General features: G+C 33.6%; 1 protein-coding gene across 1 annotated transcript in view; it reads right to left on the reverse strand.

The window, feature by feature from the left end:
• Positions 1-19498, reverse strand: part of CDH12 (cadherin 12) — a 1145481-nt gene that overhangs the window by 784839 nt on the left and 341144 nt on the right. Inside the window, exon 2 of the mRNA XM_031666714.1 lies at positions 3836-3929. The gene's annotated coding sequence lies outside the window, so the exon portion shown is untranslated. The remainder of the gene's footprint in view (positions 1-3835; positions 3930-19498) is intronic.

The raw sequence follows: 19498 nt of genomic DNA on the forward strand, positions 1-19498 counted from the left end.
TCTGGAGGCTTGAAGCAATCACGAGTAATTGGAATAATTCTTTTGTCTGAATTAAAAGGCTGGTAGAGTCTAAGTTGGAAAAATCAACTGCTTCTGTATTTTTCCTTTCTTTTCTCTTCTTGTTATTCTGTGTAGATGATGAATCATAATTCCCAATAATAAGCCCACTGTGAAATCCTAACAGGTATGTCTCAAATTATTAACCTTTGACAATTACCAAAATTAGAAATATCCCTACATTTATCTTCTTCAGATGTGTTAATTGTAGCTCTAACAATAACCTGTCAGGGAAAATCACATGAACAAAATTTACCAAATGATTTCTAGTTATGCCTTACAAAGTATATTTAAAAAAAAAAAAAAAACAGATGGCTCTGCAATTAATTTTTTGAACCCTGTTGTCAACTCAGCAGGACACAGTGAACACTAAAGAAATGCTCAAATCCACTCCTGGCTGAGCAGATCTGCTGTTGCCTCCGTGTTTCCATCAGTTTCTGTTTCACCTCATCACTGCTGAAAGGCAATGTTTTCTGAGTGTCAGGACCTGATATTCATACCAATGACCTAAAGACTTGCTTTTTTAAAGATAGATCCTAGATTTGTTTGCCTCTGTGTCAGTGAAAAGCTCACTTACAAAACTTTCCATCTGTCGACACTCTTTGTATCCTCATCTTCATAAAATAAAGTATTAGTGGAATATTGAAGTATTCTACTTAGTTGATATGGTTTGGCTTGTGTTTCCCATCCAAATTTCATCTTGAATTGTAGCTCCCATAACTCCCACACGTTGTAGGAGGTACCCAGTGGGAGGTAATTGAACCATTGGGTGGGACTTTCCCATGCTGTTTTTATGATAATGAATAAGTCTCATGAGATCTGGTGGTTTTATAAAGGGACATTCCTCTGAATATACTCTCTTGCCTGCCACCATGTAAGATGTACCTTTGCTCCTCCTTTGCCTTCCACCATGAAGGTGCAGCCTCCCCAGCCATTTTTCTTTATAAATTACCCAGTCTCAGGTATGTCTTTATTAGCAGTGTGAGAACAGACTAATACATTAGTTAAAACCCTAAACTATTTAAACATATCTTGAAATAAATTATTTTTGAATACTTATTTAATTTCCTAAGAAAGTATACAGGACAGATGGAAATAGAGTTAAATTGGTGCTCCCAAAAGATCTAATATATATAACCTCCCAATCTCTTGCCAGCAGTCATCTTCTTTACACACACATACACACACACACACACACACACAATCCCCACATCAGGTTATTCTTCTACATTCAAAAACAAACCAACTAAAGCAACGAAACACAGCTCCACATCCTATAAAAGATAAAGTCCCAATCCCAGACATAGTTTTCATTTCATTAAAGTTTCTTCATCATGTAAGCCTATTCTTCTGGATTTATCTGCCAGCTATTCCCATATTTGACACATATTTCATTCTCTAACTCCTCAAGTATTATAAAATTCACCACATATGAAATGATATCATATATCTTTGTACCTTTTATATATCTATACCCTCTTCTTTACATATTTTTATCTATTTCTCTTTATAGTCTAGTTCAAATGTCCTTGGTCTGCATTTTCCCTACTCTTTCCAACTATTACAGGAAGAAAAAAAATGCCAACTTCAACCATATTTTTCATATTGGAACAAGAAAGTATTCTATAAATGATCAAAGAATGCTCAATTAACCATATGAAAGAAGAAAGATTTCCTTTCTCTTTCCCTTTACTTTTTTGCATGATTTACAATAAACTAATATAATTACTTATTAACTAAACATGAATGTGAGAAATTAATAGAATGATAGTTTTGCAAAATATTAAAGAAATAATACATTGCCCTATGTGATTGTTGAAAAAGAAAATTATAAAAGGGGGTGGTAACATCATAAACAGGCTCCAGAGCATTACTCTATTCAAAGTTAAATTAATAAAAGAAAAATTTCTTTCTTAATAAAGAAATGTTAATAATCAGTTAATATGACTTGAAACCTATATATTCATTGTTCTTGATTATCACTCTCTATTTTATTATAGCATTCCACTGAGATTATTCTCAGCTCTATTTGCTTATGTAGCATTTATGAAAATCCTCACATTAAAAAGAAAATAATTTCAAGCCATCCTCTTCAAATGCCTTCTGCATCGATATGAATTCTACTCTAATTAAAAACAAATGAACATGACAATTTCTTTAAAATGATCCTTCCTCAAGTCATTATCTTTAGTTTTATGTTAAACAAATATCAAACTATTTTTATTTCTTCTTATCATATATAGCACAGAGTGAACTATAAGACATTTGCAAAGAGTGTGAGTCTCTTCTCATTTATCTGGGCCTTTGGATGTTTTAATGCTCCATTATGCTTTAAAGAAAAGGAGAGAAAGTGCTGCATTTATCATTGGAATGGCTTAGTATTAATTTTTCATTATTCATATTTTCATCACAGATAATACTGAGGTTGATGTAATCATGGATATTTAAGAATATGGAGTTGCCTTTTACAGGAATTAAAAGTCAAAGTGTTCACTTCTCTTATTCTATAAATAGAACATCTGGACTGAAACCCCAAACCAAAATTATCCATCGTCAGAAATTTAGAAATTAATTAAAATTTTCTACAAAAAATGCAAAAATTTCACAAAGAAAAGGTAAGAAATTTTCTACATAGAAATTTTGAATATTGAAGAGAACAAATTGATAGATAAAAGAGATGACCATGGGGCGGAGGAATTATTAACAGTGGAGATATTAACTGGTTCATTCTATTTCAATCTTATAATCTTACATTTTTAATCTAAAATTTGAATTTTTTCCTCAAATCTTACAGTTGAAATTAATTGATAATGTTTTAAAACTATACTAAAGCCTAACCTTTACTGAATAAGTTAATCTTATAAAAGGATCATGATAAAGAAAAACAAAAGGCTTCATTTTTCTACTTCAGAAATATGGGCATGCATAGAGAGTTTGAACAAATATCACAGGAAGATTCATAAAGCCACATTAGTTTAATTACACATCTGCCTTATCTCTTCAACCTTGTCTTTCTGAGTTGTTATATCAATGGTTAGTCTTAACTGATCACTGATTAGAACTGAGAATATCAAGCTTGTTTTGACTACAGCCTAAGTAAGAGGAGATTCTCCCATTACCAAGAGAGGAGTGTCAAAGCAGTACTCTAATTACTACCTCTGTGAAGGTTAACTGTATCTGTCTAAATCTCAATGTTTAGATTCCTACCATCAGCAAAGGAAAAGCAGATTACAATTGCCAGTGCAAGAAACAATTGAACCCGATTGTGCCATATCAATATTCGTAAAGACGAGAGAATTTATGACTTTATCTCTCTGTTTCCTATGGGTGACTTTCAACAGAGGTTTCCCTTTGAAATGAGACATATCCAATTTAACAAACATAATACCCGCTAATTATGAGAGACTAGGCAAAGTGTCATAAAAATAGAATATAAAAGACGGAAATAACTTTCTGTTCTTTAGGAGGCACATAGCCATTAGATCTTCTCAAACCTGCATGTAAATTGAAACTGTGAGGAAAAATACAACAAAGAAACTAAAAAATAAAGAATTATAAAAATAATTATATATTCTAAAAAATGTAGAAATAACTGGTTACTTCAAGTTTCATGATTTTGTTGTGTTGACATCAACTGTCTGTAAATATACAAATATTTGAATATTTTGATTTCCAGTAAACATTTTTTAAAGTAAAGAAGTTTTAAATAGGATTTGCGTTTTCAGGTATTAATTAAGAAGGTAAAAGCATATATCTCAATAAGATTTTTTTTACCTACCTTTAAAAAGGCTGGCATTCTTTAAAACTCGCTACTGCTCCTGGGATCCAGCTTGGCTATATTCCTCAAAGAGTCAAGCTGTTAGGTGACAGAGCTGGAAAGACAAACATAGACAGTCAGAATGTTAACTGTCTTTTCTAATAAACATTTATTTTAGAATATTTTTACATTTTCTTAAAAGTTGCAAAGATGGTATTGAGAGTTCCCGAATACCTCACATCTGATTATCACTATTGCTAATATTTTACCTTATAATTATAAGTGCATTTGTCAATGTACTTTTGATGTATGTACAATGTACTTACAATGCTGCTTTTGATACATTGTGATAGATAGTGATACATTGTAATAGATGGATCTAAATGAACCAATATTGACACATTATTCTGATTTCACTAGTTTTTCTCCTAATGTCATTTTTCTTTTTTTTTTTTTTTTTTTTTTTTTTTTTTTGAGACGGAGTCTCGCTCTGTCGCCCAGGCTGGAGTGCAGTGGCCGGATCTCAGCTCACTGCAAGCTCCGCCTCCCGGGTTCACGCCATTCTCCGGCCTCAGCCTCCCGAGTAGCTGGGACTACAGGCCTAATGTCATTTTTCTATTCCAGGATATCACATTGCATTGTCATTACGTCCCCTTGGCCTCCTCATGGCAGTGATAGTTTCTTAGACTTTCCTTGTTTTTGATGACCTTGAACGTTTTGAAAAGCAATGGTCGGACATTTATAAAATATCCTTCAGTTGGAATTTGGCTGATGTATTTCTAATGATTAGACTGGGGTTATGAGTTTTTGGGAGGAAGACCACAGAGGTAAAGTATCATTTTTGTCACTTCATATCAACGGTACGTATGTCATCAGCATGACTTATTACTGTTGACACAGATCTTGGTCAGCTGACTGGGGTACTTATTGCTGTTGATGCAGATCTTGATCAGCTGACTGGGGTACTTATTTCTGTTTACACAGATTTTGATCAGCTGACTAGGGTACTGTTTGCCACCATTTCATACTATAAAGTTTCTTTTGTTCCTCCTTTCCATACTGTACTTGAAAGCAAATCACTAAAAGCAGCCCACAGTCAAGAGATAGGGAGTTAAGCTCCATCTGCTGGAGGAGAAAATGACATAAATTATTTGAAATTTTGTGAGAGAAATTTACCTATTCTCCCCATTTGTCTGTTTCCTTGTTTTTGTATTCATTCATTCAGTAATTTATATGTATCAGTGTAATCTCATGGATATTTTGTACTTCATGTTATAACACAATACTACACTGTTTATTTTGTTGGTCTAATTGTTTTAGCTTTGGCCTTTGCGAGCTCTTTCAATTCGCCTCTATGTCTTTTTCGACATACCATATTGGCTTGTTTAGTGAGTACTTCCTTAAGTCCTGGCATGATAAGATAGTCCATGTTAATTTCAAAATGCATAATATAAATGTTATAATCTTCTTGCCTCAGACCTAGACTCAGCCATTTTTTTCAAGGATCTCTGGTTCCTTTTATCACAGAATGGTGAGAAATCAAGATCTGACCACTAGTTATGGTTCCTTGCCACTGGGGTGCCATTACTTCTAAGCTCTCTCAGTGAACTGAGCTAGGAAATTTATGTATTTATATTAACATGTATATGCAGACATCCATAATTGTCTCTATATCTATCAATCTGTATATATAATTAGATAACATTATTTCATACTGACAACTTCAATCTGTATCTATAATTAGATAACATTATTTCATACTGATAACTTCAACTCTTCAGTTTCATATTGTTAACTTCAGGCTGATAACTTCAACTTCCTCAATATATATTAAATAAACAGCATTTTGGGTGTAATAGAGTATATATTAAAACCACATTTTTCATTTCTTTATGAAATGCTCCTCTCTGAGTATTATTTCAAGAGTGATTCTTATAAAGATGTCCACACAAGTGAGAAAACACGTTCATGGTGCCTGATTCTGAAGAATCATTAAGAAAATCCATGGACATTTATTTTCATTCATTTCTACTAAAGTTCATTATGCTTGAAAAAGAAAAGTAGCTTTTAATACTGTGTGCATACAATCACAGCTATCTGATTTTTTTTTTTTTTTTTTTTTTTTTTTTACCAAATACCATACACTGCAACAATAAAAAGGACATGAGGAGATATATACTGCTTTATAAAATTTAATATATTTTCTTCTACTGAGGCATTGTATTACTATGACCATGTCTTCATATAATTCAATTTTTTAAGACAAAAAGTCGCAGTTCAATTATACTTATGTGAAAAATGTAATTTTAAATGAAATTATAAAATAATTATAATTAATGCACTTGTTAATCATTATAGCTAAATAGTAATTAGAATGTATAAATGCTTATCATTTTTATTACAAACGTTTAGTAGAAAATACAGGTAGTAACAAGGTAGACTAATAATCCATGCGGGATAACTTATTTTCTGAAAGTAAAAACACCAACTCATTTTAACATTCTGTTATTCTGATAACTAATAAAGGTTTCCCTGTCAAACAAAATCTTTAGGTTTAAAAAACATTAAAGTGAGACATAAACTTCCAAGAAATTCTAAGCCATTTCATTCCCTTCAACTGTGTTAGATATTTTGGTTAAAATGTAATAATATCTGTATCAGTTTCCTGTGGCTGTGACAAGTAATTACCATACATGTAGTGGCTTAAAGCAACAGAAACTTATCCTCTCACAGTTTTGGAGGTCAGAATTCTGAAATAATTAAAGACTGAGCTGAAATAAAGGTGTTACGGTGCTACCATCCCTTCAGAGGGTCTAGAGGAAAATCCATTTCTCGCCTCCTCTAGGTTCTCGTGACTGCCATCATGCCTTGCCTTGTGGCCATTTTCAATATTCAAGGCTAATATCATCAAATTTCTTTCTCCTCCTCTACGTTGCCTTTTCTTCTGTGTATTCAAATCTTCTGCCTCTCATTTTTAAGAATGCATGTATTTACAATTTAGGCCTATTCAGCTAACACAGGATAATCTTCTCATTTTAAGATCCTTTATTTAATCACAGCTGCAAAGATCCTTTCTTGTCATATAGGTTAACATTCAAAGGTTCTATGAATTAGAACATGGCTGTCTTTGGGAAGTCATTTTTCAATCTACCATAGATCCTGAGGATTAAGCTCTGATTTTTTTTTTTTTTTTATCTTGCCCAAATTCCTATCTAAGGGGTCTGGAGAGTCATGCCCTATAAGCCATCAAATCTCATCAGATGGGTTTTATTTAACCCTATATATCATGACGTACCTTCCATCCTGACTCAGGCACAACATTAGGAGACAAGGAAGAAAATCAAAAGATTTTACCCCAAAACATGTTTCTTTGCCATATCTTGAAATGTCCCTGCAAAGCTGTCCTTCCTGGTGACAAATTTGCATGTGTAAAGAATTTCTATTAACATAGGTAGATCTTTTTCTTCCAGGTCTTCCCAGTGCTAAGGAGTTTAACTAAAAGTCTAGCACCTTTTAAAAATCTGAATAGGAAGCATTTGTCATCTATTGTCTCTAAGGGCAGCCAATATAAGACCTCAAAAAGAACCTTGGTCTCCACAATATTTGATCTTAACTTGAACATTTCCTTTCTATGGATCCCAGGTCTTTAGACAAACTCAATCATCAATCAGAAAATGTTTAAATTTACCTATAGCCTGGAAACCACCACCTCCCACCCCAAAGCTTTGAGTTGTGCCACCTTTCTGGACCAAAACCATGTATTTCTTAAATGTATTTGATTGATGTCTCATGCCTCCCTAAAATGTATAAAACCAAGCTGTGCCCTGACCATCTTGGGCACATGTTCTTAGGACTTCCTGAGGGCTGTGTCATGGGCCATGGTCACTCACATTTGACTCAGAATAAAACTCTTCAAACATTTTACAAATATTTTCATTGACAACCAACTTATAGATCTACTTCCCATCCCCTTCCATATAGGAGAAAAAAAAATATTCTAATAAAACCACTTCCTCATGACTCTATCTCACTACAAGACAGTGTGTATGGCTAAGGCAGCAGAAATAAACACACACAATGAAAGGGTGTTTTAAAATACTGTTTAAGACAACCTAGGACAGGCACATAATTAACTTGCTTAGAGAGACAGATAGATGTTACTTAATAATGAAACTCTAACAACTACTTCTTTCCCTTCAGACTAGGACTACTGATAACCTGCAATTATGTGTGACAAGCTGAACAAAACCACAGAACCAGAGTGTCAGACTATGGCTACATAGTTTTTAGAAAGATCTTTTTTTTTTTTTTTTTTTTTTTTGAGGCGGAGTCTCGCTCTGTCGCCCAGGCTGGAGTGCAGTGGCGCGATCTCGGCTCACTGCAAGCTCCGCCTCCCGGGTTCCCGCCATTCTCCTGCCTCAGCCTCCGGAGTAGCTGGGACTACAGGCGCCGCCACCACGCCCGGCTAGTTTTTTTGTATTTTTAGTAGAGACGGGGTTTCACCACGTTAGCCAGGATGGTCTCGATCTCCTGACCTCGTGATCCGCCCGTCTTGGCCTCCCAAAGTGCTGGGATTACAGGCTTGAGCCACCGCGCCCGGCCAGAAAGATCTTAATTAAGCAAATCTCATAAAAGTTTTTAAAGGAAATATTTTCTAAAGCCAAAAGTCAACTACATTCATAAAGTATGATCACTGGTACAGTACACCTTGTCGGTAGCATCAACTTTCAGGGGAACTTGACGGGAAGAAAAAATGAATCTCAGCCGGGTGCGGTGGCTGATGCCTGTAATCCCAGCACTTTGGGAGGCCGAGGCAGGTGGATCACAAGGTCAGGAGATCAAGACCATCCTGGCAAACACGGCTAAAGCCCGTCTCTACTAAAAATAAAAATAATAAATAAAAAAAAAATTAGCCGGGTGTGGTGGCGGGCGCCTGCAGTCCCAGCTTCTCGGGGGGCTGAGACAGGAGAATGGCATGAACCCGGGAGGCTGGGGAGCTTGCAGTGAGCGGATATTGCGCCACTGCACTCCGGCCTGGGCGACAGAGCGAGACTCCCTCTCAAAAAATAAAATAAAAAATAAAAAATAAAAAATCTCAAGCTACTAGCAGTAAAGTCAGAGGAGTGGGAACTGATGATACAGGAAATCTTTACAGAAAAATAAAGGTATGAATGGCTTCCATAAGGCTTGAATTCCCATCGCTGTTAAGGAAATTCAGGCCTCTTGGGTTGCTTAAAAGAAAGAACTAAGAATGAGCTGCTTACATGCAACTGGTTTGTAAAAGGAGTAGTCCCATCATGGAATGGGAATTAGAATAAAAAGAAACAAACACAAAAATCTTCTGTCCACCAGTACTGGGAACCTTCACAGATACCAGCTGTTCAAGAGGGGCCATAGATAGAAAGAGGTTAACCTTGAGAAGCAGAGGGCAAGCTTGAGCCCAAAGTGTGTAAAGTCCAGATTTGCCCAAATATATACTATGGTGGCTGCAACCCAGAGTAGTAATATGAAGCATGGTATAGCACTGGAGAATCAGTAGGACCTTCGCAGAGCAAGTACCAAAATGTCTTGAAGAGATTCTTTCACAACATAAGACCCTAGATTCCATAGTAAGGAAAAAAAAAAGTGAGAGAACACAATACACCGTCAATGAAACTCAGTGGAGTGACAAAGAGAAAATGTATTTCTTAAGAACTAATAATAATAGAATAATCTGTAATAGACACATAATACATATTTAAAGCCTTCAAAGGAAATGGAAGGAATATAAACTATAAGAAGAGCATGTCAAACACATAACAAACAAATTTGACCAAAAATGCTTTCTCTATATATATTGCCCTAGAGGTAGTCTTATGGGCCACCCATAGCTAATTCTAATATTCATTTGAAAGAACAAAACCCAAGAAGTTCACAGACTTTGTTGGAAAGATAAAATTACCCTATCAGATATAAAAAAATTGTTATAAAAATACGGAAAAAAATTTATGTTATTGGCACAGAGTCTAAATGATACATATAAATATGCAGCAACGTTCCATTTAAATCAGTGGGAAAAGAACAGACTGTTAAATAAGTGGAATAGGAAAAATTCACCATACAGATGCACAAAATCAAAGTACAGTCATCCCTAGGCTGCCGCAGGGATTGGTTCCAGGACTCTCACAGATATCAAGAGCTACAGATGTTCAAGTCCTTTATGTAAAAAGGAATATTATTTGCATATAACCTATGCACATCTCCTGTATACTTTAAATCATCTCTAGATTACTTATAATAATTGCTATGTTATATTGATATTAATTTACATTATTTTTCATTGTTACAATTATTTTTCTAACTATGTTCAATCTATGTTTGGTTGAATACCAAAACATACGCTCCACAAATACATAGGACTGGTTATAGATTTATTTAATCATCTCATACATTAAAATAACTTTCAGATGTGAAGAAGAAACAGTTTAAAAGTCAAGGACATATATAATTTCTTTTTTTTTTTTTTCTGAGATGGAGTTTTGCTCTTGTTGCCTAGACTGGAGTGCAAGGGCATGGTCTCGGCTCACTGCAACCTCCACCTCCTGGGTTCAAGCAATTCTCCTGCCTCAGCCTCCTGAGTAGCTGGGACTACAGACATCCACCACCATGCTCAGCTAATTTTTGTATTTTTAGTCTCAGGTTATCTGCCCACCTCGGCCTCTCAAAGTTCTGGGATTACAGGCATGAGCCGCCATGTCCGGCCAACATACATAATTTTTATGAAATAGGAAAAGTTTTTTTTAAACAAATATCGAAAGCACAAAATTTGAATTAAAATTAAAATCATATATTCAAAATTAAACTTGCAAAAAAAAAAAGAAAAGCTGTCATTGACTACAAGAAAATATTTCCAATCATGGAACAGAATTTAGTGCAAAGATTATATTAATAATGTCAAAAATCAATAAAGTATTGAATTTGGAAATCTATAAATGGAATATTTACAAAAAGAATAAAAACAGGACTTCTAAAAAGCAAGTAAAAATGATTCCACAGCCATCATCAGATAAATCCAAAATAAGAACAATAATAACACATAATTTCTCACTGAATTAGTTGGCAAAAAAGAGAATAAAGATAATGTCTGAAATTATCAATAATTGGCAGGGATGTGGAGTGATGGAAGCTCTCACTCATATCGTGGGTTGGAAATCCACATGGACACAACTGCTTTGAAAAACCATTTGGAATATCTACTAAAAGTGAAATGCAGGTAACCTGGACCCCAGGAATTCTGCTCCTGTATGTATGTCTAAACAAAGTCTTGCCTGTGTGTATAAGATGTTAAATATAGCTTTGCTCAAATTCCTAAAAACACTGGCATTTTTGAAAAGCATTTTATTTATGACAAACGAAAAATAATTAATTGCTTACATAATTATTTCAACTATTGAATTCATGAAAATGGTCTTATAACTCATTGGGAAATATTTGTAACTATGATGTGTGTGGGCGTGCATGTGTGTGTACATTCAATTATATATATATGGGGTCTGTGTGTGTTTGTTGAGCATGTGTGATGTTAGAAAAGGTAGTGCAAGGTTTGCTTTATTATATCATGGCTACAATTAAGAATACCAAACCTAACACCCAAGGGGAACAATCACAAAATCATGTCAGTATCACTAAGATGAGTTCTAGATACATAAGTCTTAGAAAATACAGTGAGCCAGAGTCATGAACTTTAATAAAACACAACACGAGGGCAAGAAAAGGCTATATTAAGTGAAAGCTGTTAGCTTACAAAGTGATAAGAGTAGAGATTCATTTTATCAGTAAAGAGGATATATTAAAGAATTAGATATACTTTGTGTTCTTCTACCTGGTTCTGGTATAAAGATAAATCCTCTCGTAATTAACTAAGCTACTTCACTGTGGGGTGGTGGTAAAGAAGTACAGTAATGAAAATAAATGACACCAGAAAAATGTAAGCTGAGAGACATGTCAAAAAAATCAGGGGGTAGTTGTGCTTCAACAAGACCCAGGGCATTGGTTCAGAATAAGTACAGTCTGCAAGAGCACAATTCATGAGGCCATTTCAGCTAACCAAAGACAGCGCAGGACTAATATCAGCTGAGGACACGTGGTTATCAAAAGTAGGATAACAGAATTCCTTGCAAGAAGCTGCAACTTGGGCATAGACATACATTTTGTTTCCAATGCCCCTACCATAATGAAAAGAATTTGAAAAAGAGGTAGTCTGTACTAATGCAAGAAAGTAAGGAAAGGAATCAGAGAAATTGCTGCTAAATGTGTGAGATGTCACCAATATCAAAAATTATCCCTGCCAGGTGTGGTGGCTCACACCTGTAATCCCAACACTTTGGGAGACCGAGTTGGGCAGATCATCTGAGGTCGGAAGTTCAGGACCAGCCTGGTCAACATGGCAAAACTCCCCAAAATACAAAAAATTAGCTGGGCATGGTGGCAGATGCCTGTAACCCAGGAGGGTTGAACTCAGGAGGTGGAGGTTGCAGTGAGCCGAGATCTCGCCACTGCAGTCCAGCCTGGACAACACAGCGAGACTCTGTCTAAAAAGATAATAATAATAATCCCGAGATCCTTGTAATAATTTTCTTTTAAAAACACAATGTTATAAAATAAAATAGGTAGAATAATCCCAGTAAAATCCCACTGATATCTCTTGAAATTAGAAGACTGAGGAACTGAAGTGCATCTGTGGCACATGGCACTTAGAATTCCTTCAAAGGCAAAAGCAATCACAGTGTGAGGTCCACCACCACGAACAAATAAACTAAATGGGATAGTTTTCTCTATCCCAAGGTTTCTCCTGATACTGCAGAGCATTACTATACTAGAAAAGGAATTCCAACAACACAGAAAGCCAGGTGTGAAAAGTTACAACGGGTGCAGCAAGAAAAAGAAAGAAAGACAAGAAAGACAAGAAAGACAGACAGACAGACAGACAGACAGAAAGAAAGAAAGAAAGAAAGAAAGAAAGAAAGAAAGAAAGAAAGAAATGTATTGACAGCTTTTCTCCTGCAAGCACTCTCCAGGCCCTTAGTGTCTCCCAGCTTTCATGAAATGAGCAATCATACTACCAGCTTTCTAACTTCAGATTCTAGAGCATCTGAGTATCTTCTACGTATCAAAGAAGGTTATACAGACCTTTGCAATGTCCATTAGACTTTGTTTGCTATCTCTGTATTCAAAATACCACAGGAGTCCTGGGCTAAAATTTGCGATACAGAAGGATGTTATGGAGTACTTAGAATGCACAACACAGGCTGGCTATGGTGGCCCACGTCTGTAATCCCAGCACTTTGGGAGATGGAGGCGGGTGAATCATGAGGTCAGGAGTTTGAGACCAGTCTAGCCAACACGGTGAAACCCCATCTCTACTAAAAATACGAAACAATTAGCTGTTCACGGTGGTGGGTGCCTGTAATCCCAGCTACTCAGGAGGTTGAGGTAAGAGAATCGCTTGAACCCAGGAGGCAAAGGTTGCAGTGAGCTGAGATTGTGTGACTGCACTCCAGCCCAGGCCACAGTGTGAGACTCCGTGTCAGAAAAAAAAAAAAAATGCACAACACATTACGAAAAATGATGTTTGAAAGAAAGTAGATATATTTTTGAGTAATTATAAGTGTCATACAATTATTTTTATAATAAAATGATAGCATATTATTACTAATTAGTAATTTCTCATGGAAAAATTAGAGACTATGGGTCAAATGAAATAAAATATGAGCGATAACTTGTTAAAACACAGAGTAAGATAAAAATATGTCTGCCTGAAGTATGTCAATTGACAGTATCATAACCTTTAAAATCACACTGAAGATTCCAAATAAAATAGATAATTAGAAAAGTCACCAAAGTACATGAACATATTAATTGAAAAAAATACACAGAAGCACAGAAACATATTTTTAAGTGAATGGTTGAATATGAAAGAAAGTAAAAGAGATGTTCCAAAATGTGCAGCAAAGCTGAAAGACAAGCACAGAGAGGAGAGTGCTATAGACAGTGACTCATTTAGCATCTATGAAGCTGGCACAGGTTGATGGTGGATTGGAGAAACCCAGAAACAACCAGATCCTAGGAAGCCTATACACTTAAAAAAAAAAGAAATTATCCCCTAAATTAGAAAACAAGTAAAGTCTACAAACTATTGCTTGTAGAGAATTTTGTTAAAGAAAAACATTTATTCTGAGGATGTATGGCCTGGCAGGCTCTTATCTGAGTTTGAGAATTTAATTTACATTATTTGTTTGGTTCAAAATCAATCCTTACATAAGGATTTGAATTTAAAGTGAATTGTGTGTGCAGTGCCTTCCAGATGAACATAATCATCCCTTTAGAAAATAACTCACAACTCATACCACAAAGATATTTTAAAGGTTGAGTCTTAAATCACAAAACACAAAGGGTATCTGATATAGTTCACAAAGATAACAAGAACAAGAAATAACAAAGACATTAAAAAGGAAGAACCCTACCCAACATCATTTAGAGATGTGATCATGTTTTACTTTAAAAGTTCACAGGATCATCTACCAAAGATATGCAATTAATAAGAGATTTTAGCAAAATTTCTGAACAATGTTTAAATAATTGCATTTTAATAGACTTGCAACAGGAGATAAAGGTATAATTTTAAAATCACTTACCTTATCAATATTCATGATATGTATGAAGAAATAAGTTTAAGAAAAAGATATAATACTTTTAGTGATGCAATTGTAAAACTTGATTGATAACTATTAAATAGAAACTAAATAAGTGGGAAGATATAGCCTGTCATTGAATCAGATTTAAGTATATATCAATTCAAAGAATTCCAGGTAAAAGGAGTTCAGATTTTTTTCCCCATGGAACTTGTAAAGCTGATAATGAATGTCATGAAAGAATAAAGGATTAGAATAGCTAAGACATTAATAATGAATAAGTACAAGGGAGATGGTATTGTCCTGCTCAGTAATAAACCAAAGTATATTAATTAAAACAGTGAGACATGAAGTATAAGAAAGAAATATTGATCAATGAATATGACATTTTAAGTTCTACTTAAATACATAATTGTACATAGTTGACATTTTTAATTCTTCATAATGCTTAAGTATTTCCCATTACTAATACTTATTTAGAAACAGAAGAGAGAGCCTTGAAACACACACATACACAAACTCACACATGAAAACCTAATATACAGCAAAGCTGATGTGAAAAATAATGGGGAACTCTAGACTATTCGATATGTAGTAATGAGAAATTTGATGATCTCTAATTAAAAATTTTTATATCCCTACCTCACTCTATATACAAAAATCAATTCTATGTAGACAAAGCAATTAAATGTGAAAGATCAAAGTGTAAGACTTTTGATACAAAATATAGTAAAATATTTTTATTAACTTGGAGTAGAAAATGTTAGAAAAGTACTAAAAAATTCTACCCACACAAAGACAGGCATGTAAATTTCTACACAACGACTGCAAACTTCATAGGACAAATAATAATTATTATCCAGATCATATGAAGCAATTGTACAATACAATTAGAAAAAGACAAACAATCTTATAAAAATGGTTGAAACTCATTAAACTGTTATCTAAAAAAAATATATACACATGACTTAAACCCCATTTAATGATGCCCAAACTTGTTAGTAAAGAAAGCAATTCACTATGTCATAAAATTAAGGACATAGTGAGATACTATAAATGTAAACTAAGATGTCAAGATAAAATGTCACAAATGGCCAATGTTGAGAATGTGGTAAACAACTGAATATTCATATAATACTGACTAAAACATAAATTGGTACAGCCCTCCTATACAAATAATTGGTCACTATTCTGAAAACATGAACAGGTGCATATCACATAATCCTAAACTCTATTTTAGACACAAATAATTGGACAAAAATAATAATAAAATACAGGAAATATGTATAAATAATTCTAATTACAGATTTTAAAAATGGAATATAAATACCATTTATAATTTCTGGAAGAAAAAAATGGCTCTATTAAACCGAACTGAACAACGAGATCACTTGGACTCAGGAAGGGGAACATCACACACCGGGGCCTATCATGGGGAGGGGGGAGGGGGGAGGGATTGCATTGGGAGTTATACCTGATGTAAATGACGAGTTGATGGGTGCAGCAGACTAACATGGCACAAGTATACATATGTAACAAACCTGCATGTTATGCACATGTACCCTACAACTTAAAGTATAATAATAATAAATAAATTTAAAAAAAAAAAAAAAAAAAAAAAAAAAAAAAAAAAAAAAAATAAAAAAAAAAAAAAAAAAAAAAAAAAAAAAAAAAAATCCAAGGAGTAGTAAAATAAAATTATGAAAACATAAGGTTTTTCTTTTTCATTTTTATTAAGAAGTTCATTGTTATACTCTAATTCTTGATATTGGCAGTTGTAAACCTCTACATTTGTAACAATAAACACATAACATAATGTTAATAAAAGCGGCTGGGTGCAGTGGGTAACACCTGTAATCCCAGCATTTTAGGAGTCTGAGGTGGGTGGATTGCTTGTGTCCAGGAGTTTGAGACCAGGCTGGGCAACATGGTGAAAGCTTGTCTCCACAAAAAGCACAAAAATTAGCAGGGTGTGGTGGTGCATGCCGGTAGCCCCAGCTACTAGGGAGACTGAAGTGGGAGGATGACTTGAGCCCTGGAGGTTGAGGCTTCAGTGAGTCATGATGGTGCCACTGCACTCTAGCCTTAGGGACAGAGTGAGACTTTGTTTCAAAATAAAAATTATAAGTAAAATTGTGGCATATTCATTATATCAACTAGAAGAAAAGTAACAAAAAAAACTATATTAATACAGAAATGAAAGAAACATTGGAGAGGTGTTAAAAAATAAATGGACAAAAAATACCAGATGAAAGAAGTTTAGATGCAAAAAACAATGCAATACATTAATCAGATTACTGAAAGCTAATTTATGTTGTTTTCATTATGTAATTACATTTTCTTTTTAAAATTTTAAAAACTAGCTATAGTAAGGTTATATATCAGTAGGAGAATATAATATACATTTTAAAAACAGACCATTAGATCTAAACACAGATCAGCAGAGGAAAGATAAAACCACTAATTATACAATAACTTTAAAGTATTTTACAGTTTAAAAATAAGATATATTTAGCATTTTGGAATTGTTTATTTTAAAATGCTTGAAAATTAGAGTTGGCTTTTAAAATTCTACATAATGTTTACGTATTTTCCATTATCAGTACTTATTTAATTGATATTATTTTTGCAAGTTTGGCTTCTGCCACCATAAAATTTAGTTGTTTAAAAGATCTCTAGAATTTACATTCTTCACTTTTAGGTTTATCACTCTGGTAAAAAAGTTACAACATATTTACCTGAAAATATTGAAGTTCAAAGGGAATTTTATAAAACATTTCCAAAGCTAAGTGAATATTATCAACCGCAAAACTAGTTAAACTTTGCTAAAGTAAATGATTGATAGCCTCCATATGTGGAAGGAAACCACACTATTAAAATTAAAGCCTTTCTTTTAAACTACAAAGTTAACCACAGGATGTACAAAGTTAAACTCTATTACTGATAGTTAATCTATGCTTTAAGTCTTATGTATGAAGAAACTTGTTAAAGCTAGAAGTTTTCTTTTTGTATTTTTTTTCTAATAGCTGACATTAAAAATCCAAGACATACACATTCTAAGATTTTATTTTAAAAACAAAGATCTATACTTTCTATGTTGACTACTTTTGGCTCTCAAAATCTTAAACTTTCTAAAATCAATATAAGTGTATTTATTCAGATTGTTACTTGGCATTTATATCTCAGGTTCACATATTTTTCCTGTTTATTTCTACTTATTTATGGAGTTATGTCTTTAAAAGTGCATATAATTAGTATCATATAGTAATATTTATTGAATTGAAAGGCACAACATCATCTCTCTTGTTCTACCATCTTATTTGACAAAAGACAAAAAGGCCAAAGAAAGAAAGAACAGTTTTATATTTTATGAAATAATAGGTTGGTACTTTTTGTTGTTTTTATGATTTATTTGCACTATTATTCAATTATTCATTCAGCAAACTATACAGTACAAAGTAGACATCAAATAGGAAAATAGAATTTCTGTCCTGATGAAATGCAAAAATTCTAAGGTAAAATTGATGCACAGGCAAATGTTAGAAATACAACATTACAAGTCCACATAATGCAAGTTCCATAGAGACACAAGATATAAGATATACACATGTTATATAAGATATGCATATGATATAGAATATGTATCATATATAAGATATATATCTTGATATAAGATATATATCATCTATCATACATATGATACATATATTTCTCCTGTAAGATACAGTTAATTTATAGAAATTAGTTAACTATAATTATTCTATTAATTTCTATAAATTAACTATATCTAATTATAGTTAACTAATTATATATCTTATTAGATATAGTTAATTTCTACATTACTTATGACACAGCAAAGGAACTTTATATAAGTTATTATATATAATAAAACATTATAACATATAATAATATATATATAACATTATTATATATACGATATATATCTCTCTCTTTTATTGGTTCTGTCTCTCTGGAGAACCCTGACTAATACACTAACTCAATATAAAGCATCAACATCTGCTGCCAAAAATTGCAGAGGACATCAGACTACAGAATTTTTTAGTTTAAGTTTGTTTACTTATTTTTAATCCAGCCATGGTTCCACAGTACAACAATTAGTTACTTCCTTGTCTCTATTCTCTACTTTCTGTCTCTTGTTTCTCTATTCACATTTTACTAGGATCTAGGCAAATATATATATTTTTTCCTTTCCAACAATCAAGCATCTGGGTTCTGGAGGAGAAAATATCTCACATATTAATACATTAATGGATTATAAATGCCTGGCTTCCAACCTCAGCTGGGCCTTCATGTTTCTCAGCAACATTTTCATGTTACTTTCATTAATTGTCCTGGTTCTTCCCTGCAGCAGCTTTTTATAGGGTTACCCTTAGAGTGTACAACGATAAGACAGGTACTTTTGTGGGGTCCCTGTTTGTGTAAGCAAATTGATTAAATCTGTACTACACAATCCATGGGCTCATCTGAGTTATAGTGATTTATTGATGAAGATCACAAATATAAGTAGACAAGGGGAATTAATGTGTTTGTTTATTGCCCAAACATCACATGTGAAGGTCCATAAGAGAGTCAAAGCACCATCTCTTCATCATTTACTGTCAAATGTCTCATTCTGAATAATTTTATGTGTTTCTCCACAAGAAAAAGGTAGCAGAAGTATTACAATGGCTCTTTGGCGCCCGTTATATTGAACAATATAGTTCTTCTTGCCACTTCCCTAATGCCACTTCTATAATGAAGTTTATATCATTACTCATCCACTGTGGTTTCCATGAATATTGGCTTTCAGTGACTCTCTCAAAGTTTGGATGTACTCTTTGATAATGATAACCACAAATGCAATTATTTCCCAAGTTAGATCAAAAAATGAGAAAGATTATTGTTTTGTTCTGGACATGTTAAATTTACTGTTTGAAGTATTATGACATAAATGTTGAAAGGTATATCTTTCAACCATGCCTTTTCTTGTATGAATTAGACCATAAGTGTTGAA

This window comes from Papio anubis, chromosome 5, assembly GCF_008728515.1.
Source record: "Papio anubis isolate 15944 chromosome 5, Panubis1.0, whole genome shotgun sequence".
Lineage (NCBI taxonomy): Eukaryota > Metazoa > Chordata > Mammalia > Primates > Cercopithecidae > Papio > Papio anubis.